The 26,340-nt window shown below is 40.7% G+C and overlaps 1 protein-coding gene and 1 long non-coding RNA gene across 3 annotated transcripts in view; one reads left to right on the forward strand and one right to left on the reverse strand.

The window, feature by feature from the left end:
- nlgn3a (neuroligin 3a) overlaps positions 1–26,340 on the forward strand; it is a 124,370-nt gene that overhangs the window by 43,582 nt on the left and 54,448 nt on the right. The gene's annotated exons all lie outside the window — the stretch shown is intronic.
- On the reverse strand, positions 12,029–26,157 carry LOC117951168. Its single transcript, XR_004658081.1, has 3 exons — positions 26,077–26,157; positions 17,375–17,377; positions 12,029–12,040 (listed from the first exon to the last, which is right to left on the reverse strand). It is a non-coding gene; the product is annotated as an uncharacterized LOC117951168 (long non-coding RNA).

The raw sequence follows: 26,340 nt of genomic DNA on the forward strand, positions 1-26,340 counted from the left end.
TGTGTGTGTGTGTGTGTGAGAGAGAGAGAAAGAGAGAGAGAGAGAGAGTGGAGAGGCAGAGAGAGAGCAAACGAGAGAGAGAGAGAGCTCCATGGAAACAGCTGCAGCAACACAAAATGGAGATTGTTAGCACACTACCCAAGCTTTGTACCTTTTCCATCCATCTCTCTGACACAGCTGATTTTCCTCCTCACACATTTTTTGTGTTTACTGACTACAAATATTGAATGTAACATAAAATGTTCACGGTTTTGTGGCATTTGTAAAGAGTATTGCCTCCGAGTTGGACTATTGCTGGATAATGTTAACACAAAGGAGTAATAAAGTGTTATTCTGTAGTGCCTTTGGTCAACAAATCCCATAACAAATCTCAAAACCATCAATTGATAGCTCTGAGGTACTGTCAGACTTCTTCATACTGTATTTTGCTCACAGCTGCCAGTGTATTGGTTCTAAGCGAAGATCTAAATCATTAAATCTTCACAAGTCACAAATATAATTCCATTTTAATTTCCAAGTTCAAGTAAGTAATTTACTAACACAGCTGGGCACTATAGTTTTTGGCAAATGTTACTGAAAAAGAGGTACATTTTGCATTTGTTGGGGACACTTCAGCTGCACATTAGTTCGAGTATTTCTAAACAGCAGTACAATGCAATGTAACTCCAGCAGAGAAGTTGTAGCGACCTGACTGTACTGTCTACAAAGCAATATCTATCTAAAGAATGCTAACATTAGCTAGCATGAGCCACTGTACGCTACTGGTTATATGAGACCAAGTGAGACTCTTGCAGCAAAACCTTGAGTGAAGGGAATTGTGTGTGTGTTTTATTACTTATAAATATTTTATTGGGAAGAAAATGAATGTGCTTTTTCTTCCTTTTAAAGTTCATAGTATCGCTTTTGTATTCACTGGTGTGCTAGTGAGTATTTATTTAGCTGCATCAGTGTCTCCCAACATGGATGTGTAGGGGCCCTATAAGAGGTCACTTAATGAATCTGAAAAGTCACAGTATGATTAACAAGACAGGAAAGAAGAAGGGAAAATGTTGGCTATGTTAAATTTTCCCAATCTTTTATTTTGTTTCTTTTTTTAAAACATTGAATAGTTTTACCTTTTTGGGCATACACAATGTATGAAATATACAATCTGTGACAAGGTGTCATAACTAGACATTGGTTTGTTTTATAGGTCCAATTTTGTAAAAAGTGAGATTTCCATGTCTTCTTTTTAATTATAAACCATCTGGAGGTGTTGTATAAAAACTGTTAAAGTATCAAAACACTCAATCCAAACAGAAACGCTCACAGCCCTTATTGAGAAACAGTGCCTTTAAATTAGCAGTTGTGATGTTCTAACTATACTAAGGTAAGAAAATTGCGCTACAGCGCTGCGAAAGTCATTCCCCGGCTGCAATGATGGTGCAAAGATGCAGAGAGCACAGACGCAGATATCTGGAAACACAGGCCAATCGGAGCAAACTTGAATTTACTGGTTTAAAGAGACAGGCGCTAAAATGGAGCGTTTCAGACGGGGGCAATACATGGCTGTATTGACCCCGTCTGAAACGTCCATTTTAAAAATGTTCTGGGAATAACCCAAAACACAAGTATAAACCTGAAATTGAGCAAATCTCTCCTTTTAAGGAATCAAAAGGCAAACACATTAAAAATATAAAATATGACCGCCCTTATCCTAAAGCCCCTGACACAGGAAGCTCAGTGCCACGGACTAGTGGCGACGAGAAGTAAAAGTAGTCTCCCTGCAGTAGGAGTGGAGCAACCGAATGGCCGGCTGCTGGCTCGTTAGCCAATGTTAGCTTGCTAATTTCACTCATCCAACATGCCTTCATCATAAACTGGTTAAATAAACAACAAAAAATGTCACTGATCTGGCAATAGCAATGTTCTTTCCTGTGGTGTGACAAGAGCTTTAAGTACAGTTAACTAATCTAGAGGCTGGCCGGCTGGCTAGCAAGCTAGCTTGCTTGCTAGGGGGCTAATTGTTTAGTGTTGCAGACAGAGAGGTCTATTACGGCCTTTATTTTAAATATCAGGATATTAGTTTAACATTAGTATATTTTGTAATGTTTAGGTATGTAGAGATCTTCTAAAAGACATGTTATTGTTGTAATATACACACAATATACATACACAAGAAGTTATGAACAGGATATCTTGTTGTACTTTTGCCATCTCATGGACATAATGTGACATTAAAATGTCATTTTTGACAATTCTTATACACATTTGATTAATCAGATGAGATTTTAAAAAGTGAAAGGAGCCTTGTGTGTAGTTCTCACAGTCATTTGTTTGTTTTTGTACCGTTGGCCTAACTTGGACCCACGGTGAGCAGTCTGCCTCACCTTGCTTCTCAGAGAGCTTAAAGCAACACTTTGTAACTTTTCTCGCTTTGGTGCCCCTACAGGTTGGAAGCGGGATTGTTCCATTTTGCCTTATAGGAACTACACATCTGCTACCCGATTTGGCAAACTTGCATAGTACTTTTATAACCGGTAGAGAGCCACAAAGCAAAGGCTGAAGTGCTGTTCACCCCTTTACGAGTTGTAGAACCACTGAAATGATTTTGGAAACATTATTTTAAGGTACAAAAGGTTCTTTAGTGTTGCTTTAATGTCACAAGCGGGACAGTGAATGAGTGGTGGTGCCTTATCCTCCAGGACATTGAGATGACTGATGTGGTTGAATTACACACACACAACTACATTCATCCTGAGACTCTATTCTTTTTATGGAGAAGAGAGCACTACGGCCTATCGATTTTTCCATCACTGCTCGTCTTAGATGTGCTACGCTTTCCTCTGTCATTTGTGTGGTGTGTCATTTTGAGCGTTGTAATTAGCCTTTGGGGTGGTAAGGTAGTAGGAGCACTGGCAGTGCATGCTGCTTGGTGCTGCTGCCGCTGGTTTAAGGCTGAGCACGTAGACCTAATACAGATTCTTGATCATATTTCTTTCATTGCACTTCAATTATTAGACAGATGTTTCTTCACTCGGTGCCACATTTTGCTAAATGTCATTCAACATGCATGCACACACACACACCGTTAAACACCACATACAACTACTCTAAGCGTGTGTGCACAGCTAATATTCACACAGACAAACACAGTGAGACACAAGCAAATATACCACACACACAAACACACACACACACACACACACACATGCACAGACATACACACATGCACAGTTTGTAAAGCAGCTCTCTTGGTGAGCTCCCTAGCAGCCAATCTGAGAAATGAGCAGAGAAGAAGTGATGCATGGAGTTGAGCGATAATGTCCATCGCTGTAGCATGGTCTGATAATCTCCCCATGGTACGGCTTTAAACTGTTATTACTGACAAACCCATAAACCAAATAAAACCAAGGCCAGAGAGAAATCAAACCATGATGCACTAATTAACACTAAGCTGTCTGAAGATGTTCAATCATAAAGTTTGAATTGCAATACTCAAAACACGAGAAATTACAATTACATGTATTTATTTTTTTGCAGTTTTGTCGAATACAGTTTGAGCATTAATCTTGTCTAGACAGCATTAAGTGGAGTAGATTAGCTGTTTGTATTGCACGCTGTACTTTAGCCACTGCACACAGATTTGAAAGCTCTACACTTGCACTGTAAAATCCTGTCATACGACAGCTACTGTAGATGACCAAAAATACTTCACTTTTTACTTCCTCTGTGGCTTCAACCCAAGTACTGTCCAGCAGGACGCCCTTCAATTAAATAGTTTAAGAAGAAATAAAACTGTAATTTAGATACCACGTTGGTTGACGCAGGTACATGCAGAAATGCAGAATAAATAAATATACAAGTATTAATGGAAAAAATAAAAGCTCATTTAATTAGGCTGCTTAAAGTGATGAGGGAATAATGGAGGCAGAGAGAATTAGACAAGATAATGAGTTTAAAGCGAAAGCAGACAAGGCAACAAACTACGCTTTCTGACACTAATATAGCTCTCCCTTCTTCCCTGGGCAATCTGAATATGGCATTAATAATGTAGTAAACACCTTTTGAAATACACACAACAATCTAAAAACTAACTGTTTTCACAGCAGCGATAGGCCCAACATATTCGGTAAATAACATTCCTAACTAACAAATCAGCACTTAAAGCATTGATTAACATTTTCCATGGCAAATTTCAACGAATTGGACAGCACTAAAATGTTGGTAAATGTCAGTGATGAATGTTTTATTTATCTATTGCATTAATTACATTTCCGTTCTTCCACTTTTGTAGCAGCACTATTTCCAGCTTTGCAGGGCTTTTCAACAATTTACTCAAATGGATTCAAAGTTATTGAAAGATGGTGCTCAGTGGGTTATGAAATATAGATTTAGCATTTGTTTGGTGTTTTTCCAAAAGACAGGCCGCAGTGGATGTAGTCTATATTTCAGCGTGGTTTTATAATTTGTGCATGGTGGCTTTAGATTCCACAGTGAAACACAAATGTTTCGAGTGGCTGCCACTCCACTTGCAAATAAAGAGGAGTCCACTAAGTTTCCAGGGCCGTTCTATCATCCCCCAGCAGCTTTTAGCCCTGCGCCGCTGAAATTGTAATTATTGCTTCTAAGGGTAGACCACAATTCTCCCGAGGCTTCATTTGGAAACTTTCATATCTGAACCTTTCAGTATTCTGATGAATGAGAATTCATTTAGATTTAATCTGCAGTTACTTATTGGTCCACGTATGATTGTCACCACATGAGATATGGAGAATAGAGTTTTTCACTGTCCGGACTTGTCACACTCTACTCAGGGCAGGGGACCTGAAGAGCAGAGTTTGTTTGCCAAAGAGAAACAGTGTTGGGATTTCTGCTCATTGATCTGAATATGTGCGTGCGTGAGAGAGAAAGGGACATTGTGCATGTGGAGGGGTGTTTGTGCTCTACGAACGTGGTGCGCGTGCATGTGCCTAGTTGCCGCGCCTCTCTAATGATGTGTAATGAGTCCCAGTCAGAGGGGAGTATCTTGTATCACTGCTCTTTACAAATATAATTACTCACTAGCTCTCCAGAGCATGTCAATTTCCAAGTCCATTGGGGGGCATTTGGAAATTACTTTTCCAAATGCATTAAAAATTAACAAAGGCTGCTACTCTTGCCAAAACTCAAGGTGAGGTTTTTTTCTCTCTTTAAAAAGGAGAATGGTCAAGTACAGTATGCACTTGTGGAGAGTTTTCACCTTCCACAGGGTTTATTTGTGACCTCTGATGTCTATCATCCATTATCTCTATGATCACATCCATTTTATAGTGGGACGTCACAGCTATGGACTGTCGACTCAGTCCAGCCAAGTTATTCAGGCCTTCAAAAGAATAGTTTTAGATCCAATCAAAAATAACCTAAACCCAGTATGTGAGTGTGCGTGGCTGTGTGTCAACAATATTTTAGAAAAAAAGATTGTCTATCACACAAGTTTGTATAGCTGTTTTTCACTGGCTGAAGAATTACTGCTGAGTTACATTGAGAGCTGAACAGTGCAGCGTGCTCATTCCCTCCTGACTCAGACACTGTATTCTGCGGTGTTGGTTAATTAGTCATAGTATAGGATGTCATCTGGATTCTTCCTTTTTGAGGTTTAAAACTATTAGCCTCATTTATACTTGTCATTTCAAGTATCTTTTATCCAAAGTCAATAATTTGATAGAAGTGTTTTTATACATGTATGCCTCTCGGTTGGCCAGATCATAAATCAGATTGCAATCCGCCGTGTTTATCCCGGATTACAGGCGCATCGGGGTCGGCCCTCCTACAGTTCAGAAGGAGATGTAATGCACCTGAATCTGTTGAGTAACTGCCAAAAATACCAGTAAAAGAATAACGTCTGCTCGTTAGCAACTCAAACCAGTCCCTCTTGAATGCATCTTGGATGAATTGGACAAAGCAAATGAAGTGACTGAGTATAAGTGTGGTCTATGTTGTTGTTCCTCTTTGAGGCAAAATGCTCCTGCTTCCATGATTTCATTGCACCGCTTTCATAAAATGAGCATGGAAATGACTTTTTTTTGTCTTACATATGCAGGATATAATCTGTCTGGGTGCATCTCATTTGTCATATTGGATGTCTGGGATCACAAGAATTGCTCTGTGAGTTACTACGGAATAAAATTTGGGATGACAACCTCCTGTGTGGCGAGAGTGAATTGACTTAAAATAAAGAGCCTCCCTCAGTAAGTGTTCCCAGTCTCAGTCATTTCGGTTATCATCTGATATATGAGCTTGGCGCCGAGCGGAGGAATTTACAAACAGTAGGTGGAAGAAAAAGCGAAGGCAGAGTAAGTTCTCTTTGTCTTTTATTATCAGGAGAGGAGCTGAGATGGATATTTGCTTGCTTTTATTTTCATTTGGATGAATTCATCCAAATTAAGCAGGGAACAAAAACATTTATTCATTCTATTAATGTCAGGGAGTGAGGGATTGAAGTAATGGTTTTCATGCTCCAGTCTGCAGCAGCTTGTTGATGCTGCTCTCCTACAAATCACTGCCAGGAAATTAACTCTTAAGCCGCTCTTGCCACACTGCAACAAACGTCTGGCTCTGCAAGACAGGGCTTGGATGGGGCCTTTTGTTTCCCAGTGCTCGGCTGTTCACAGTCCAAGAAGACGTTTCCTTTCTAGCTTAAAACTCTTGTAAAGTATTGATTAAAACTGACACTGAGTAGGACTCAGTCCTTAGAAAGAATGTAGACATTGTATCAAACAGCACTTCCACTGCAGGACCTTGAATCTTCATTTAGGATGATTTTTTAACATACAGCAACACTGCTAAAGCATTTATAGGTTGTATTCTTCTCATTACATTGTTTTTGATTAAGTTGTTTGTTGAAAAAAATAACTTTATAGTAATTATTCTCATATAAAGTAAGTTCTCAGATGCAGTTTGCAGCACTGTGGTTTGATTAGCTCAGAGCCCAATCTGCACCACATCTAGAGAGCGTGCCGTTTCAAATGTTGGAGACCTCCCTGATTGAAAGAATTTAGTCGGTTGTTGAGGGAGTGTATCCAATCAAGACTAATTGTTTTTTTTTCACGCGCACAGAGTTGCCTTCATGCATTACATTTTCAAACCCCGACAGACATGACAAGAGATTGGTTCAGCTTGTTCCTGTTTTGAATGACATAATTTCTGTCAATTTAGGGGTGGTTTGGTCAATAGGTTAAGGGGGCCGGGAGGGGGGGGAGGCAATTCCCCAGCCCCCGTATTAATTAATACTGATAATGCAAACTGAGGAATTCCCACAGTAAAACCTCTAGCTCACATTAAAAGCAACTAACTGGCAAAACCTGCAATGACATGTATAAGAAGCAGTCACTGGAAATGCAGTGTCTTTGAACGTAGCACCGACAGCAATGGGACCACAAAACAAGCTGTTTTTTTATAGTTTTAAATATTGTAAGATAACATGAGGTTTTGCATATTGGATATTGTTGCTTACAGCTGTAGATCATTTGTTTCATTCAATTTCATTGGCTACATCTGCAGACAAGTCACTAGTTACTAAGATAGAAAGAGAACACATGAACACAGTGAGGCAGCAGAATTAAAGTAGTCTGTTAGATGCTCCTTTATATTTACCTTTGATCACTGAGAAACAAGTATCCAGGTAATTATTTGGATACTGACTCAATTCCACCTTTTGACATGGTCAGCCCATCCCCACTGCTGACAGACACAATGCTTCATTCATTTTTCAATTTCCCATTGCTAAGAAGCAAAACCATGTCGAATAGGTGATGTATGAAATACCTTCTAAACATTTTGAGGTACTGTTTCTTTAAGTCTAACCACCTGCTCAGACTAATCATAGCAGCGTTGTATTAAGATGTTCTACACTGAATGAACAACAAATTCCCCCTCACTGTTGTGACTTGAACTCACATTTCTGATGGATTTTTAATGAGAATGAGAACTTCTTTTTCATCTTACAACAAATGGAAACAGGAACAAAGCTCGTTATATTTCATAAGCCTGACATTTCAGAAAAATGTGACATTAAGAAATCAGTTTCTACGGTACAGTATTAATTTTACTATGCAAAACAAGCTGTGCTGTAGCAGTGCCCTGAGATGAAAACATGTTCTGATGATCGCAGTACTTCCACCAAAACAGTAAATATGCATTACAAAGACATCAAAGAGCTAACCCGACAATTGCTTTCATCTGGTCAAGGGGTCCTCTGCAGCTTCTCATGTAAAAATGGAACACTTCACCCAAAGATGGCAATATGAAGTGCACAGATGGAACGGCGGTTCACTAAAGGAAAATGTCGACCTTGTGTCAGGTTTTGTAGTCGAGATTCTTTACTGATGGATGTTTGACCTTTACTGTTTGTGATGGAAGTCGTGCTTCTTGTGAACTTGCATCCTATACATGAGTAAACATTATTCTTATTCAGTTGCAGGCAAAAACAAAGGTTTTGCAAGTACAGATATGAGTGGCTCCTCAAAGACAAAAGACTAATATGTAGTGAGCAGCTATCTCGCTTGCCCTGACATGGCACGGTGCAGCAACAAGAGATGGCATTTCCTCAGCACAGTCTGACCTAATAATGATTCAGGGGAAGAGCTGCATATTCCAGGTATGCCTCTAGCTGCCAATTTTTTCACATTTTCAAGTAGTCCTTAAATTGATTTTATTTGAATGTGACTCAAAGTACCCAACAGGCTATATAATGCAATGCATGAACAGTGGCAGGTGTTGCCAGTGCAGTGATTAAGCTATTCTTTCACCTTTGTTTTTTTGTGGCAGAGGCTATAAACTTGCACAAATAGTTTTGTGTGAATCCCTGGCTGGCCTTTGCCTTTGCTTTCAGAGCCAGATGCCCTCTTAATAGCCACACTAGTAAATCCCTAAATATATTCACAGCAACAGGGGCTTTTGTATGACCCGCTATACTTGGCCGTGTTTGGACTGGTTTATTGCCTAGCAATTGCAAAATGACCTTGTTTTTTACGGATGTAAATTGAAGGTCCCCTCAACCTTTAATGTGTCATTGCATAACACATTAGCATTATAACATCAGGACCGTGGAATGTGTAGCTAATTTATGTGTTATCATACCCACTGTGTTATACTGAACTACATAAATACTGAACTAAGATTTCTGAACATATCTGAAAAGTGGATTCAATTCAAAATAGATTAAATTGCAGCAATAAATAAGGCAAAATCATTCACATTGCGATCTAAAGTACATTGAGGGGCACACAATGCCATATCAAAAAACATTGGAGTCTGGGTAATAGGAACTGCAAATTAGTGTTTTGTTTCTCCACTCAGATATTGACTCCTGAACTGAAAAATCAATTAAATGAAAACAGTACATATCATTGTACAAAGTATTTGAACAAATATCAATCTGTCAAGAGATGGCACAAGCGAGATATATTGGATACCTGATGGTAAATATTTGTATTTCTGAGACTTTTATAACTTTAGTTTATTCCCAACTTGTATTGGCCTTCTTGTTCATGGCTCCTGAAAGATCTATCTGTGGTGATTCATTGCTTAAATGCTTTGTTCTGCGTTATGCTCTGCTCTAGGAGGGAGTATGTGGCTCCTAATGGCAGCATTGCTTTTCTTCTTAGTGCATTTGTCCTTGAGGGATTTTTAACTTCACAACCAAAAAACACAGCCGCTTTTTCTTCCTCAGGGCAAAATGCGTACAGGTAACAGCCTTATCGAACAGACGCCAGCATGTACACAGTTCAGAGGAACTCAGTGCGGCATGTTCGGTTATTCAGAGAAGACAGAAAAAGAGTGTGATTCTATGACTCCCTCATTTTTTAGGTTTTATTGCTTTTCAGCAGTATTGTGAAACGTAGGAGGGGGGAGAATTAGAAAGCCGGGTACAGCAAGCCAAAGGTTGAAGGTTAAGATTTGTCCATCATAAGGTGCGTCCTGAGACAGGAATGATGTGTGTAAGAAGATATATATTGGCCAGACAGGTAGAGGTACTTGCTTCTTGTCTTGTAGAGGCATTAATCATAGCAGTGGCCAAGCCTAAGCGCTAAGGTCAGCAGTCCTCGCATCTGTGGGAGGCCCTTTCCACACTTGCCACCACAAAGCACTGCTGCAGAGGGGCTGACAAAGACGGGAGCAGGGCTTTAATTTCCTGCAGCATCAGGATTCGGGATCTCCCAAAAAGGCAGTGGCATCTATTTAAATGGATCAGACAACTCATTTGTCACTATCAAATTATGTGCATTTTGTGTAATATTAAATACAATTTCTTCTGCCCTTCTTTTATTTCCCAGTAAAGTTCATCGTAATTCACTTGTTTGCTTATTTTATTTTTTTTGGGGGGGGCGGCAGTTTTGTGAATGTGAGCTATTGTTACTGTGATTTGAATTGTTTTGGACAGAGCATGCTTTGTTTTATTACTATTCTCAGTTGTGTTGATGACTGATTTATTGGGAGGGTGATGATGAGTATGATGGTCATGATAATTAATGCATCAGGCCAATGAACACACAGTATGTAATGTAAGCCCCACAGCTAAGCAAGTGGGTGTTTAGGCTGTGAAATAAGTATGGCCAATGCAACTGTCTGCAAGTCCCATCGATGTGGGCATGATATGTGCATATATTTTGGGGTATTACTGTAGGCTCCACAGCAAGTGGGCATTTTTTCTGTCTGATGAAACTATTATGGTAAATTATAATTCCAATTGTTGTGTACATATAGTGTTTACTGGGCGCCATTCTCATGTCAGAAGATGCAGCAATATACAGTTTTTATTGGTTGTGCGTCATATAGAGTTTTTTTTGTCATTCTCTTTTATTTTCTGTTTTTTTCTGTGTTTTGTGCATACATTCCATGACTTCTTTTCTCCCCCTTGACCCACAGGATCAGCAGCCTCTCTGTGTTGTGGCACTTCCTGATTTACAATGAAAGCACTGGGCGGGAGGCAGGAGTCTAAAGAGCGTGAGGAGCTGAGTTTTGAATCGACAAGATGAAAGTAGGAGGAGAAGAACGGGCAGGAGAACAAGGTTGCATTAGTGAGGACCCCGGGGGGCGTGGTGGGTAAAGAGTGCCACTTGAGGTGGTAGTGAAGGAGATTGCTAGAAAAAAGTAGGTGGACATTTTAGGGATTAATGGATTAAAGTGGGCAGCACAGCTGGGGAGGGGGAGCAAAATAACAGTGTTTGAGATGCACTTGTAAAGCGGGTGGAACTGCACCAATCAGAGGGGTGAAGGTTGGGAGGGACAGTGTGTGAAAGAGGTCTGGTCACAATGCTTTTAATCACACCTCTTGAGTAGGAGTTTGGTATTATTAGCATAGGACAGAGGTGAGAATGAATGCGCATTTAGGGAGAATCATGACTGCTTAGAGCTTTGTCAAAGATGCCGGATGATAAATGTGCGGTTAATGTGGCAGAATACAGAGCCAGATATCCAGTGTAATGCTTTTACTTGAATCAAAGTATTCACAGAAGGACCATAGTAAGCAAATAGGTGGCAATATATCCACGACAAGTTATATTACTTGTCAGGCTAGCACCTTCTCTTTCCTATGAGAGTTAATTTTATCGGGCTATGTGGGGTTTTGAATGTGTCATAACCCCAAGGAGGTCTGTCAAACATGTGGTAGGGCATTTCTACTTTATTGCGCTATGAAAAAATATATAATAACTGTCCTTACTGTGTGAAACAGGTGCAAAACATCTTTACATTCTGTAGTAAACAAAGCTGTGGCAGCATTCCAACTTGGTCCAACTTCATCTCCTTCAGTATTAAGAAGCCTTGATTTTCAAACCATCTCCTATGCCCATACTTTTAAACCCCATGAACGAGGACATGGGGGAAATGGAGAGAATTAGAACACACTGGAAGGGCTTTGTTGTTGTAAGCCAGTGTACAAGGAATTTTCAGGAACTGCCTTTGCTTGATTGCCTTCGAATTATGTAACTTTTGCAGTCATTTCGGGTGTATGTGTGTGGGGGGTTGTCTTCACTCTGTGCCTGTCTGTAGGCATCTTTATACGAGCCTGATAAATGTTCTTTTTTATGGAAATGCAGATAGGAACACTGAATCTGGCTTCTAGATATATAGGCATTGTAATGAGACAGGTATGGCTTTATTTAGGCAACTTTAACTACTGAATAAGGTTAGGGAAAGATAGTACTCTTGGTAAAAGACACCAAGGTTTTTTGAAGATTTTGAAAATAATTACTAATGTGTGTTTTCTTTTTTTCAAAGTTAGTAGTGGCTGCTTTAGAAATCAGGCTAATGTGTAAAAACATAATTCTCACCTCTGTCCTGTGCTAATAATACCAAACTCCTACTCAAGAGGTGTGATTAAAAGCATTGTGACCAGACCTCTTTCACACACTGTCCCTCCCAACCTTCATCCCTCTGATTGGTGCAGTTCCACCCACTTTACAAGTGCATCTCACACACTGTTATTTTGCTCTCCCTCCCCAGCTATGCTGCCCACTTTAATCCATTAAAATGTCCACCTACATTTGTTTAGCAATCTCCTTCACTACCACCTCAAGTGGCACTCTTTACCCACCACGCCCCCTGGGGTCCTCACTAATCCGACCTTGTACTCCTGCCCGTTCTTTTCCTCCTACTTTCACCTTGTCAATTCAAAACTCAGCTCCTCACGCTCTTCAGACTCCTGCCTTCCGCCCAGTGCTTTCATTGTAAATCAGGAAGTTCCACAACACAGAGAGGCTGCTGATCCTGTGGGTCAAGGGGGAGAAAAGAAGTCATGGCTAGTCAGAAAGAGTTAAACTAACACAGCACAAGCACAATAAATTACATTATGGACAGTGAAACAATAAATCGTCAAGATCAATTTAAAATGACACTGTAAAAATTAACTTAAAAAACTACTTTACAAATTACAATGTAAATATAGCTTGTACCTCATCAACAGTCAGATTATTTTTGTTTCTAGAAGTCAGTTTACATATTGAGAGTTCAGTCAGTTTAACAATAAAACACACAGTCAGTACAATGTTGCAAAGCTGGACCCGACTACAGATAACACAGCATATGCATAATTTTTTACTTCAAACTAACTTTATATTTATTTTATTTACTCAAGCAAACAAAAGACAGGAAAATCCACTGCCAGAATGGCCAGGCAAAACTATGTGAAGTGGCCACAGACAAAAGACACTAAAATAACTAAAAGAAAATTCTCTTAACGAGGCAAAACGTCCTGGAGCGCATGAGGCTTGGCGTTGGCAACTCCAAGATTCGGTGACTAGGATCTGGAACAGAAAGGTATATATAATGAGTGTGGCAGGTGTAGCAAATAATGTGGCCGATCAGTCAAAGCAAGTTATTAAGCATCAGTCTTCGCCAGCGGGGTTCCCATTAAAATGAATGTTGGTAGACATCCTGGACAGCCTCAGATTCAGCACCCTGGACAGCGGTCAAGACTTTCAATGATTCGGGGAACCTATAGTATTTGCCTGTATTATTATTATTATTCCTATTAAATCCATGTTGCCATGCAGGAAAACTCAACAAACTTTGCACATAAGTCCAGTCCTATGCTAAACTTAACAACGTTGCAATTCATGCCAAAACTGTAGCCCCAATAGAGCAGAAACTGTGCTCTGCTGTTGCCTTGTAGCAACTTTCCATTATTCTTATATAAAGGTCCATTATTCTACTGTTCTTAAACCTCCAACATGTTTGTTTAAATTGACACCAGACTGTTCTCAACAAAAATAATTTTCAGATTTTTGAGTTCAAAGGTTTTGAATCTTGTGTGCAAAATGTCAGAAAAATATCTTAAAAAGTGAATTTAAATGATTTATTTTTTATCGTGTCCTTATCTACGCATTGCAGTCAATGCAAAATAGAGCATCTTAAAACATCAGTTTGGCATTTATTGACCTAAATTACAATAAATTACAGGCATCTCTATGTTGTCTTAACCAAGTGTCTAATGACAAAACACATATATAGTAATTTTTTTTACAGCATCCTAATTCTGCTTTTTCATGTAGTCTTGCTCCTTGTCTACTAGTTGCAGTGCCACTTGTGACATCACCCAGATAATACTGTAGCTCCCTGAGATCAGTAACTGCCTACGGCCTCAAAGGTTCTGAATTCGAGCTCCTGGTATTGAGAAATGATCATACACATACCTAATCTGGCACTTTGCTTTTTAAAAATTACATATTTACAGACATGCATGTAGACAACTTGGGAAGAACATCAAGGGAAACATACTAAATTGCAATCACAACATGTAAAGGGTTCACTACAGAAGGTGTACTGTATGCACATGGCCTGAGCATGTGTGTCTGTGTTTGTAGAAGTGTGTGCAGGGCAAGTTGAAACATTGAGACATTCTATAATGAAAATGGAAATATTCCCCTCAAAATTAGCAGTTGATACTGCACACATGTTACTACTTTTTAAGCTTTTATCACCTAATTGGATTTTTTGTTTATCAGTGGATTTAATACGTTTTTTCGAGGGGTTGGTTCCCCAGCAAATGACTTGCAGTTTTGTAAATCACGGTGTCATAATAGAAGACTGTGATGACGGGTAATCAAATGGTCAATATCGAACCAGCTAGTACATTTTAGAAAAAAAATAAATTGCTAATAGCAATTTAAAATAATTAGCTTTTGTTACAGTGTACATTCTGTACTGATTTTCAAAAACTGCACAACGCAACCTAATCAACAGCAGGGCTTAATTAAGATTAGTCCATAGAACAAGAATAGGCTTTGTTCCTCCCAGGCAAAAGAAGTTCAAGGGATTCTTGTAAATATCATGCAGGACTGATGTGAGTGTCAGGTTCTGCTGAATGCCAGTTTTTTCATGAATAAAAGCTGCAGAATGTGTTGATAAATCCTGAATGTCTTGTTGGAGTTGCGTGGCTTCAGGTGTTGGCTGACATTCTCTCTGTGGAGCTGCCTGTCAAAACGATGCTAGGCCTCTGTAGCAACGTTGCTGTCTCTTTCTGTGATATTTTTCAATGGTTGCACTTGAATATCCTGCCTCTCCTTAGCAAAAGGATTGTAAATTTACTCAACCTATTGTGCCATGATTCCCTCCCTAATATTCTGAGGTCTCATCTGTTCCTGTGTTGTCTAACAGATATGAGCATGCTGTGTTTTCCCATGTGAAACAGCATTAGTTTTTGTCATCGCTAATATGACATAGCAGGCTAATAAAAGCATCATTAAAGTGTGTGTCACATGGCAGCCGCTCAGGGAATGCTCGCCACAGAGTAGCAGCTTTCACCCGGTTCTGAATATTGTGGATCCTGTTCCCATATATTGGCCAGGAGACCATGTGAGTTTGTGACCCCATGCCACTTGTCCTTTACACTCACTGGCTGCATGCTGCCAAGTTGACCTTTATCATTAACCCTGCTGCGTGCTTGTCATTTGAAGTCTTTATTATTCGCGCTTCCCTTTGGGTATTTTGTGTACCGAGGGAGCATAGAGGAGGGCTGCAGAGCTAGTTGGCACATTTACTCTCACCAATTATAGCACTTATAGCTGCTGCTGTGAGAAACCACGATTTTCAAGCACAAAAATATTTTGATGTCTACGCGGTAGTCTCACATTGTGTGGATTAGCGTCTTGCTACTCCACAAATACATTCTGGGATAGTTAAACCATACACAGCTATTTAAATTATCTGGATATATACATATAGATAGATAGATAGATAGATAGATAGATAGATAGATAGATAGATAGATAGATAGATAGATAGATAGATAGATAGATAGATAGACAGATACTGTATGTATAGATATAGATAGATAGAGAGATATACACATACTGTACATACATACAGTACATACATACAATTACAACTGTCTCTCCTAAATGCAACACGCTAGTTTAAAAACATGGTCACTTTGTATTACAGGCACACATATCCCTCTTTATCACTTTATCACTCATGTGAACTGGCTTTAGCAAAAAAATTGTTCCATGCTTTTCAAATAATATAATACAAACAAACTGAAACATCCCCTCCACAATTTTTATGTTATTGATTAGTCTAATCTTTTCACTGTAGTGACAGTTTCTTTCATACAACAGCATTTGTTCCATTCTTTAGACGTTGATGTTTAAAGCCCATCCAGACGAGAGGCGCACACACTGTGGCTGAGGCGCTGTTGATATTCTTTGGACACTTGTCTATTTCCGCGGCAGTGTTAATCAGCAGCCATTCTAATTAAACTCAGTTTGCACTTGAAATGCTTTAAAACATGTTCAAACACTTCTGAACGACAACTGTTTGATAGGACACATTGCTGCTTCCGTCCTGTTCGCAGGTGATAAGAGCAGCGTGTGCAAAAATGAGTCGGCAGGGATGTGTATTAAAGTGCAGATTGTCTGCGTGTTATCAAACCAAGTCAATCCGCGTCACTCACTTTTCCTATGATATTTTTCATGAATGTTTTTTACCCCGATCCCACATCCATTTAGTCTTTATCACAACTATTTTCATTATCATCCGGCCTTGCCACTTGCCTTCACTCAACCTGCCAAGTCAGCAGTCTCCCACAAAAAGTAATCCGTGCCTTTACTGATGGGCTGTGATAAAGCTCTCATCGTTTCAGTGCTGCAGCGACGGCTGCAGAACATGGCAAACAGGCAGTTGACACCCTAGTTCTGCTTTGTCAACTATTCAATTTGAACAGAACACTATTAAAGTGAATCCTCTCAAATTAGCTGATAATGTTATATATCCAATTACAATGTTTTGGTGCAGCGATTTTCAAGGCATTACCATTTGTAGGTGGGGGGGTGGAATATCAACTTTGTACTTGAGGCCAAATGATACAGCTTATGTAGATGTGCATACTGTTTACATGTGTACTTGGTTGTCGTCCTGTCAAAGCACTACCAGCCCTGCATACCACATTACATGAAAGTTATTCAAAGGACAAATTACAAAACATGTTCACCTCGTAGAATTTACCACCATTAAAACAGAGTGGACGAATGCTATTTAGATTACGAAATGGAAAAACTGCAAATGCATATTTTTTCACTCCTTCACCCTGTCTGAATCAATTGAACAAACCGCCATGATATTTGATGGCCTGTGAGCTTCAATTATTAGAACAATATTATGGCTGTGGTAAGTCAGGGGCACTCCACTGGAATTCCAATAGTGTTTGGAAGCTATTTGTATTGGCATTAGTCCTTCAGGGCCTGGAGAAGGGCATACAGCTCAATAACTCAATTCTTAACAATTAGCCCCTGACATGTCCCCAAGAAAACAGATAGAGAGGACTCTAGTGGATAATATTTTCCAAGTATAGAGATAATTGTTTCAAAGCCCCAAACAGCATTGTAAAAGACGTGCCTCCGTTTTCAAATCATACTTGCTCACTGATAAGATCGTAGTTTAAAAGTGCGTAATTCTCCATTGCTCAGCTCTTTAGGCGGCTTTTATTCTGTCTGCATCAGCAAGGATCTCATCACAAGCACCGGCCGCTTCTCGCTGTACTGTAAAAAAAACAGCGGTTCTCCAGGGTCACTAATTATCAACAGCACAGTCGCAACACTTGAAATGGCACAGACCTTATCGCTCTCAATTATAAATGTATTATACTGTAATCAGAAGGGCTCTTGGATCAGGGACCAGATCTCATCTAACTGGCCATGTGCCTGCTGTCCCCCCCTACCTTCCCCTCCTTGGAGCACACCTCCTCAGCCGTGGACCCAGCAGAGAGTGACCGTGGACCGGGGCCGACCTTGCTGCATCACCGCGGTCTGATGTTATTAGATTGTCCTGGAAGGAGAAAGGTTGAAAAAGCATACTCAGTCCACCTCGCATTTGTTTGGTCTTCGGTGCACTTTCAAGGGGATAGGGCGAACAAATTGAGCTGTCTGAAGCTGTGTGTGTGTTTGTCTGTGTGTGGGTGTGTGTGTGTCTGTGTGTGCGCGTGCGTGCAAGCACTTGTGCAGCACAGCCACATAAAACATGATGCGTAGACAGATGTGGAGGTGGCATTTGGAGTTGCCTGCTCAAGAGATCGTCCTCTCCTTTGGGTCCTGGTGGGCCGTTCGCTGTGGTCTGATTGTGAAGAGGTCATAGCTTTGTGAAGGAAGCCCCAGAGGCCAGCTAGAACAATTAGAAATATGTGTTTCTGGGTCACTGGAGCACAGTTACAAGTTTGGTAATGCTCTTCTATTTCCCAACAGTAGAGGCAGAGGAAGTGGCTTTGCTCTGGCTTTTGTCTGATTTGTGATGTGAGAACTCTGTGCTGGAAACACAAGGCATGCTGCTTTGTTTGAACTGGTTTACGCTTGCAACAATCCCATAGATTTCAGGCTTTTACTTGATACTGTATATTCTAATCTTGCTCTCCCCAACTCAGCAGTCCTTAAATCTGTGTTGCACACACAGCAGTGGCAATACAAATGCATGAGCTACAAGGAAAAAAAGCCTAATGTAAACATGGCCACCATTTCACATGCACAGTACAGCATGTACCAATATGAGTAATATTTCCACAATAATAGACCTCAGTATTCCATAAATATTTTATGAAATCAAAAAATACAGGGTCTGCAAGCTTACAAGAACACGTGTAATTCAATTCATTGTTGCTGTACCACTGCTGTGAGTCTAATGCTTTCATTGGAAGCAAATTGCCAAGGGCTATGTACCTCGCTCTCTCTGGGGCAGCATATCTGGTGCTTAATATAGCAGTAAACAAGTTAACAATGCTTGACAGGAATTAAAATGGATATGGATTCCTGAGTGGCAGAAATCCAATGACACAGATCATATTAGTTCAACTGTTAAAAGTGTCAGACCATGTAAACTGAATTCAGATTGTAAGTTGCGTGTCACTGTTGTCCCTGACTAATACTCATATTCTCTTGAAACGTCAAGCTCACCACTACTCGATTTAAGAGGTTTTTGCCCAACGACGATATATAAGGATGTTTCACCTTTGTTATTTTTCTTCGTGAAATATGAAAGGGCATAGGCGGGATGAGTCACGCTGTGCCTGTGATCCGTGGATCCGGCTGTTATGTATGAGTGAAAATATGGAACGATATGAATTATCATAAGTGGTATAAGGGCTGCATCACAACAGATTATCTCCTGACTCAATAATTTTGCAGAGTTGTATCACACCAGTCTAACTTGATCATTTGCCACCATCATTAATGAATTGTGTATCAATTATCTCCCCAGGTAGAGCCAGCTATGATTTGGTATCCCAGTTCTGGCATCTAAATGTATGGCATCCTAAGGTATAATTTTTCATGCAGGATTATAAAATGCTGACTGCCTGCTTTCGCTTCCTGCATTTGCATTTTAATGTAAACCCCACATTTAATGCACTAACAATACCACGGTGGTCAATATTATAATGCTAATACCAGCAATTGGGTGAGAATAAATAGTTTGGAGGGGGAAAAAAGGCTTTAAGCCTTTTAAGAACAGTGAAAGTCCCATCTTTATGAGATAGAAAGGTAGCACATTTGTCTGTGCAAACAAGTCAGGGTCCAGTGCCATTTGCTGGTGGCACCACTGCTCTAATGCCCATTTCCCCCCATGTTGTAAAGGGCTAAATTAGCCTCCTCTGGAGCCAATTTAGCTGAATTAAGGAGCTTAGAAAGGTCATACTTACATTTCATTTGAACTTAATAGACATTGCAATAAGAGTGCTTTTCTGTGTTTGCCTACACCAGCAGCAGACACTTACAAAGTGGATAGGAGCAAATATTCATTATTCCTGATCCATCATCATCCAGACGCTTTACAGGTGGCCAGTGCAAAAATCTCAAGTATTCAATATCATTGTGGATTTTCCCCAAATTAAGTCTCCAAATCCACTGTATGTTTGGCCACTGAGCCACCTCGTTAAGGTAAATAATGAATGAATTTCACAGGTAATTATGAAAACTCTCACACTGCTCACAAGCGGGACTAATGCTTCTGCTGGTTTAATTAGAGCAGGAGCCTGCCACTCAAGGCTGTTCCCCCTGCCAATCCTGAGGACAGAAAGGTGGATTCTCAGGCTGGGCGAGATAAGGCTCAACTCAGGAGCTTGGTATGGAACAAACCTTCCACCATTGCACAAGCTACTACAGGTAGCAGGGTTGCTGGATTTTCCACCATAGGAAGGGATGTTGCTGACAGTGAACCACAACTCACAGACAGGAGGAGCAGTTAACCACCTGTATCCCCAACAGGGGAGCTATTGCAGCTTAGTTAACCTATCAAAGACAAGAGGAAAGTATTGTCATCAGCATATGTCTTGATAGCACCACAGAGAGCATTACCAGACATTATAGAGCATTATCCATAGCAGAGCCAGTTAGTGGACACTGAAGTGAAGGAATAGATGTGGGGTGGCAGAATGGGGGGTGATTTGATCAAGACAATTGGCTTTATTTCTGCTCTGCACCTGCTAGCTGTTTGCTGCTGATGCTATCATAGAGCCAGGGGGGCTACTGGTGCATTGACCGAAACAAGATGTCCTGCTAATAAGATTCACAGTCCTTCCTTCCATTAGAACATGTCTGTTTCCCTCCCATTATTGGCATTGTTGTTCGGTCAGTAATCCTCCCTCGCAACCTCTAGGCAAACTCTGGAGGATACAGAGTTCAAGTGTGTCAGCTCGGAGCTGGCGAGCGGGGGAGGGCGGCAATGCTCGTTCAGGCCACGGCCACACTGAGGAGGGGTTGACGTTGGCCTTGACTACCCAGAAACACCACAAAGCAATCTGTATAATGAGTGGTTTCCCCTCTGACTGAGATGGCTTGTCATTCCATTCATACATCGTAGCTCGATACATCACTCCCAGCTCGAGTCAGCCCTCTGAAGCCCGAGGGGAGAAGAGAAGACAGTGAGGATGACATAAACACAGAATGAGATAAAGTATTCACCAGGGGGAAATGGAACATACACTGTATTTAAATGAAATAAATGATCACATTGATTCAATTGCTTTGATAATACCATTGCACTTACAGGGTAACCATGTTAACTAAAATATGAGAATTTAGTGTTTGAATTAAGTTTTAATACAATTCCCTCAGCACATTTGGCAGAAATTTGCTACACTTATTCATGTCCTTGGTGTATAACAAATGTCTGAACTCATGTTGTTGTTTACACTATGTCTGTTTTGAGAAGTGTGAAGCATGTGCCCTAGATAAACCCATAGGCTTCTGCAGCATACAGCCTCTGTTCAAACACGTGAACCCATAAACGTCTGTTATGAAATAAAGCAAAAGAAACATAATTAAGGGAAGAGAAATGGTGGGGATAGCATCAAATTAGGGGACTGACAAGCCCAGTAATCTGGAGCATATAGCATTTTTCATCTATAACACTCAGAGATGTCCTTGAAAAATGGGCTATGTTGTGATGCTCAACTGATAGAGAGGGAGGAGAACAGCTGCTGGGGCAGGGGTCATGTACGAGTACGGTGACAATTTCTTCCGACAATGTCCTGTCTTATTTTTGCTTCGTCAGCACGCTCCTTAAGGCAAGGATGTCGTATTTAATCAAATTACCTGCGAGAGCTGCTCCTTCCTTTATTAATTTATTGAGGCGGGGGTGAGGGAGCGCGGATGAGCTCCTATGGGATGAGTGTGTTTGTGCTCTCTGAAACGTGAACCAGAGAGGGCTGACATAACAGGAGCTGACAGTGGCAACCGCCCTAGTGCTCAGCTGTGAGAGGACCAGTCGGCTTTCTCGCTTGAGCCTCGTTAGGGAAACAGTGAGAAGACTCATCTGAGACTCGGAGACTTGAGTTGGGTTTGACTGTGGATGTCAAGAGTTTGAGGCTCAAATGTTATATTAGGCGATGGTGAGCATAGCGGGCTCTTATCCAATCGCATCTCCGTGCAACGGTTGCTGAATTAGTGCTGCCAATGAACCACACATGATTTATTTGTGGTATAATTATATAGCTCAAAGGTGGGAACCTTTAACCTAATTCAGTCCATCAAAACCGATTTTATCAATGAAGATAAAAACGTAAGCAGTAAACAAAATGTGGTCTGTGATGGCACATGAAGCAAAATTAACAAGACTGGATGATGTTCTGTCTCCACATCATCTCTTTCACTCCACTCTCGCTCTATGCTTTGGCCTCCGGGCACTCAGGTGTACAGTGCATCTGACCAGCCTATAGGGCACGTGGAACAAAGCCACGGTGCCAGTTTATCTGACGGTAGCTCCGGCGGGGTCTGAGCCATGCTGCCGAACTGTCCGGCAGATTTTCAGCCGATGAGGAGAGGGAAGAAAGCAGAGCCCTGGCACAATCTCCCATCGCCGAGCAGTGCAGACGAGCACAGGGAGTCGTCCCTGGGGATCGCAGGAGGCCGAGATGAAACAGAAAGCAAGATCTCACCTTTTTGTTGTTGCTGGAACCTAGTTCTCTAGCACTGCTAGATTAAAGGGAAGAACAGCGAAGTGAAATAAAAAAAGGAATGACTTTGGATGTTTGAATGTGGAGACCCTAACTGGAAACAGGACTTCAGTACCAATTGAAAGGAAAGAAAATATATATAAGCAAATATTGTCATCTTTTGTAGGACATGGGTAAAAGTGTCTTTTGTATAGTGCATGCCCCTTGTGATACATGGCAGGCACACTCCCTCTATTGTAGAAGTGTTATGATAATCATACACACTGTTTCAAAAGCTTTTCATTTATTTTTCATTTCCCACTGTTCCTGGGGTGAGGGACCAAGCATAGTTCATCAACAAAGGAATATGTGAAGCCAAGCAAGTGAAGCACCCATGTAATAAATTCTGCACATATAGTGTGAGTGGTTTCAGTTTCTGTATGACAGGAAGACATCCAACAGCCAATATCGACATCTGAAATATGTCCAGCATTGGTAACAAACCACATAACCAAAGATTCATATTCCCAAATCACTCAGTTTGATTGTTTTTTAAAAGTGGCACTCCAGTTAAAGCCTGTATCTTTCTTTAAGCAAAGTTCACAAATAAGCTACTTTAGTCTTTCATAGACACGACAACTGTACACAGAAAAGGGGGGAGTGAGAGGGGGAAAACAAGCAGCAAATGGCCACAGGTTGGAGTCTAACCATGTGCCGTTGTGTCAAGGACTGAGAGTCCTACATATGAGTGCCTGGTCCACCAGGTGAGCTACCCAGGTGCCCAGAAGGACTGATTAATTGACACACTCCAGCCTGACAGAACATCTGCAAATCTGGAGCTACTAAACATGCTTATTTGTCTTTCTCCAGCTACAGATTTTGAGGAAGCTTTAATGTGATAAATGCAGATGTATAGCAGTCTAATTATATCTGGAGCACGATGAAGTTCCTCCCCCACTTTTCACCCCTCTCTATAGGGTTGGTATTAACCTCCCGATGCTTTCACGGGCAGATTAAGAGATACCCACCACTGATGTTAAGCTGGAAATGGAGCTGGGGCCCCTGGGGTCTCTGATCAAATCCCCAACTTAGCACTCAACTGTGCACCACGTAGCCCAGTTCAGCCTCACATGACCCAGTCTGCCCTAGCTAATACCAAAGTCATTCACTTGCACCACCCTCCTAGAGTGAAGAAGAAAGAGGATCCCAGTAGACAGAGGCAGAGATCAGATGGAGACGTAAGGGGGAGGAAGCAGAAGAAGAGAGAATGTGTGGGAGAAGTAAAATGGAGATTGAGAGGTAGTTTAACATGGAGAGCTTGGAGGAAGGTCCACAGTATAGTGAGGTTCTCCGATGTCAAAGTTCACTCAAGACGGGAAGGAGTTTGAAACGAGGCTCACTGCCTTCGGTTAGTTGCGTCAGACCTTTGAAAACAGGTCTTAACGCTTCTTGTATAGGTGACAGGCACTTCAAAATCAGCCCTGGCTCCATTTGTTAGTAGTGTCAGGCTTTTAAGAACAAGGCTATAAACAGCTAGTGCCGAGGTGAGACCTTCTATTCCTGAACTCAGTTTGTCAGCACTGCTGCTCACTGTGATGGCTGGTACAGATCTTATACCTCTTTCCACATCAAAGTAAATGCATACTATAACCATTGGCCCACACAACTGCTCTCATTGCTATTGTTCCGGCACTTCGTCAAATTGAAATTGTGGGAACACACAGGGCAGTGCCCAATTTTTAGTTCCACCCAGACCGTCTGCCAGTCCCCACTGGCTAGTGTGCTGGCCATAGACCTAGTCAGTGTGCTTGGCTGAAAATATGCATGGTAATGAGTGACTGGCTGCTGGGATTCAATGCAAAAGTGTCATTGTGTCATAATTGAGATAGATTAATTAGACAGTATTCTTACAGATCAGTGCATCTTGTTAGAGGGCTGTGCTATGGGTTGGGGCACCAAAGGTGGTGTGTTTGTGGCCAAAGTGTATGTGTTTGTGCGAGTGTAACCTGCAGATTGTGGGTTAGGTGGGTTGTTGTGTGAGGAACTAATTGAAATGAGAGGCGATGTGCGAGTCTCAGCCAACATGGCCGGTCCATTTGTCAGGGTGACATCACTGCACTCACACCCCATCCATCTCCGCCCGGCACCACAGAACCATGCTCCTCCTGGTGATTAATATCCATACCCCCCCTCCGAGCACTTGCACACTGCTGCTGCTGCTCCACACATGCACACCCACAAACAAATACCCACACACACTCTGTTGGAAGCCCTCCTCTTCACTTATGCACATGGTAGCTGCACACTCACCCGCACTCAGTGCCATAGCACTCCCATTCACTCTGTCATACACACATGGCTGGAGCCCTGTGCACAGCCAGTCACTCAATTAAACTTCCTAATTGTTCCTAACACAAACTGTCCTTGCTCTTTAGTGGCATAGACATTTTATTGATTCTGGTTCTACTTACTTATTCCAGTTTTTATTGACTCCTTGTTAACATTTTTATTTTAGTATAATATAATAATATATATATTTTATGGTTTTCATATTAATTTGAAAGCAAAAAATATGTTATTTAGGGTAATGTTGTGTTGTTGGAATTTTTGCACCCCTCAAAAGAAAAAGCCACATAAAATACGAAATGAATTTAACTGTTTACACAGTTAACTGTGTAAACAGTGTGTGAGCTATTTAAATTGGCTGGATACATGGTTAAACGACTGCATTGTTGCATGATCCAAATTTTCTTCAAAACTAGCTTTCTATTTTAAAGTTTGTTGTTTCCCCAAACAGAGTTTGAAAACGGCAACACACAGGGAGCAGAAGGTTAGGGTAGTATGTCAGGCAATTATCCTAGAAAAGTACTTGTATTGATCCAGACTACAGTTACGTAAGATGGACTTTCCCCATGTAATCATGTTCATGCATTGATTCAGAGCTGCACCTAACAAATATTTTGATTTAATGATGAATCTGCATATTCTTATCTTAATTATTAGCTAATAAAAGAACAAAATTCTGAAAAATGCCAGTCACAATTTGCAAATATCATCATATTGTTTCTGTTCCCCAGTCAACAGACCAAAACACTTCAATTAATGGCCGGTTTTGGTCTTTTCATGAGATTTGTTGACAACAAAAAAAATAACACCAGACCTAACCTTTTACACTTTTTAAATGCTTTTCTATTGTGTTGCATATTGTAAACACTGTGCATACACTATGGCATATGCGTAAACGCAGATCTTGTTAAAAGCTGAGCAGGTCCAGACTTTGCTTCTAGTATGTGATAAGCAGATTCCTAACAAATCCTTGCTTCTTGTAAATTTGGAGCCAGTTCCAAATCAGTACACAATTCCATTGGCAGCAGCGCCACTCTTTGTAGCCAAAAATATTTTTACCCTTACAAAGACAAATAAAACATCACTCACACGTTACACACCACAGTGATAAACCTCAGAAAAACAGATGTTCATTTAAATTTCTGCCGTTGATTTACAACTAAAGTTGGCAGGGCTTTACAAATGAACAAATATAAGAAGACAGGATTTACAATATCAGTAATAAAAGCTGTAGAATAGGCTGCCTGTGCGGATTTAACAAGTTCTCGTGAAGAAGGGTCCACCACAACTACAAATTCCAATGAAGTTGGGACATTGTGTAAAACTTGAATAAAAACAGAATGCAGTACAAAGACGCTTTTTGCAAAAAATCACTCATTTTGAATTTGATGCCTGCAACACATTTTAAAAAAGCTGGGACAGGGGCAACAAAAGACAGATTACTTTGGTCTTGTCAATGGAATCATTTGGCAACTTTTAAAAAGTAAACATTCCATTCAGAATCTTGTTGGCATCCATTTCGGCATCTTGCATTTGCCATCCACTTAAAACCTGTTGAAATTCACTGGAAAATATATGATTTTCTCGCCTAAATTTTTACCCCCTAAAACATGCTGCAG

This window comes from Etheostoma cragini, chromosome 10, assembly GCF_013103735.1.
Source record: "Etheostoma cragini isolate CJK2018 chromosome 10, CSU_Ecrag_1.0, whole genome shotgun sequence".
NCBI classification, from domain to species: Eukaryota; Metazoa; Chordata; class Actinopteri; order Perciformes; family Percidae; genus Etheostoma; species Etheostoma cragini.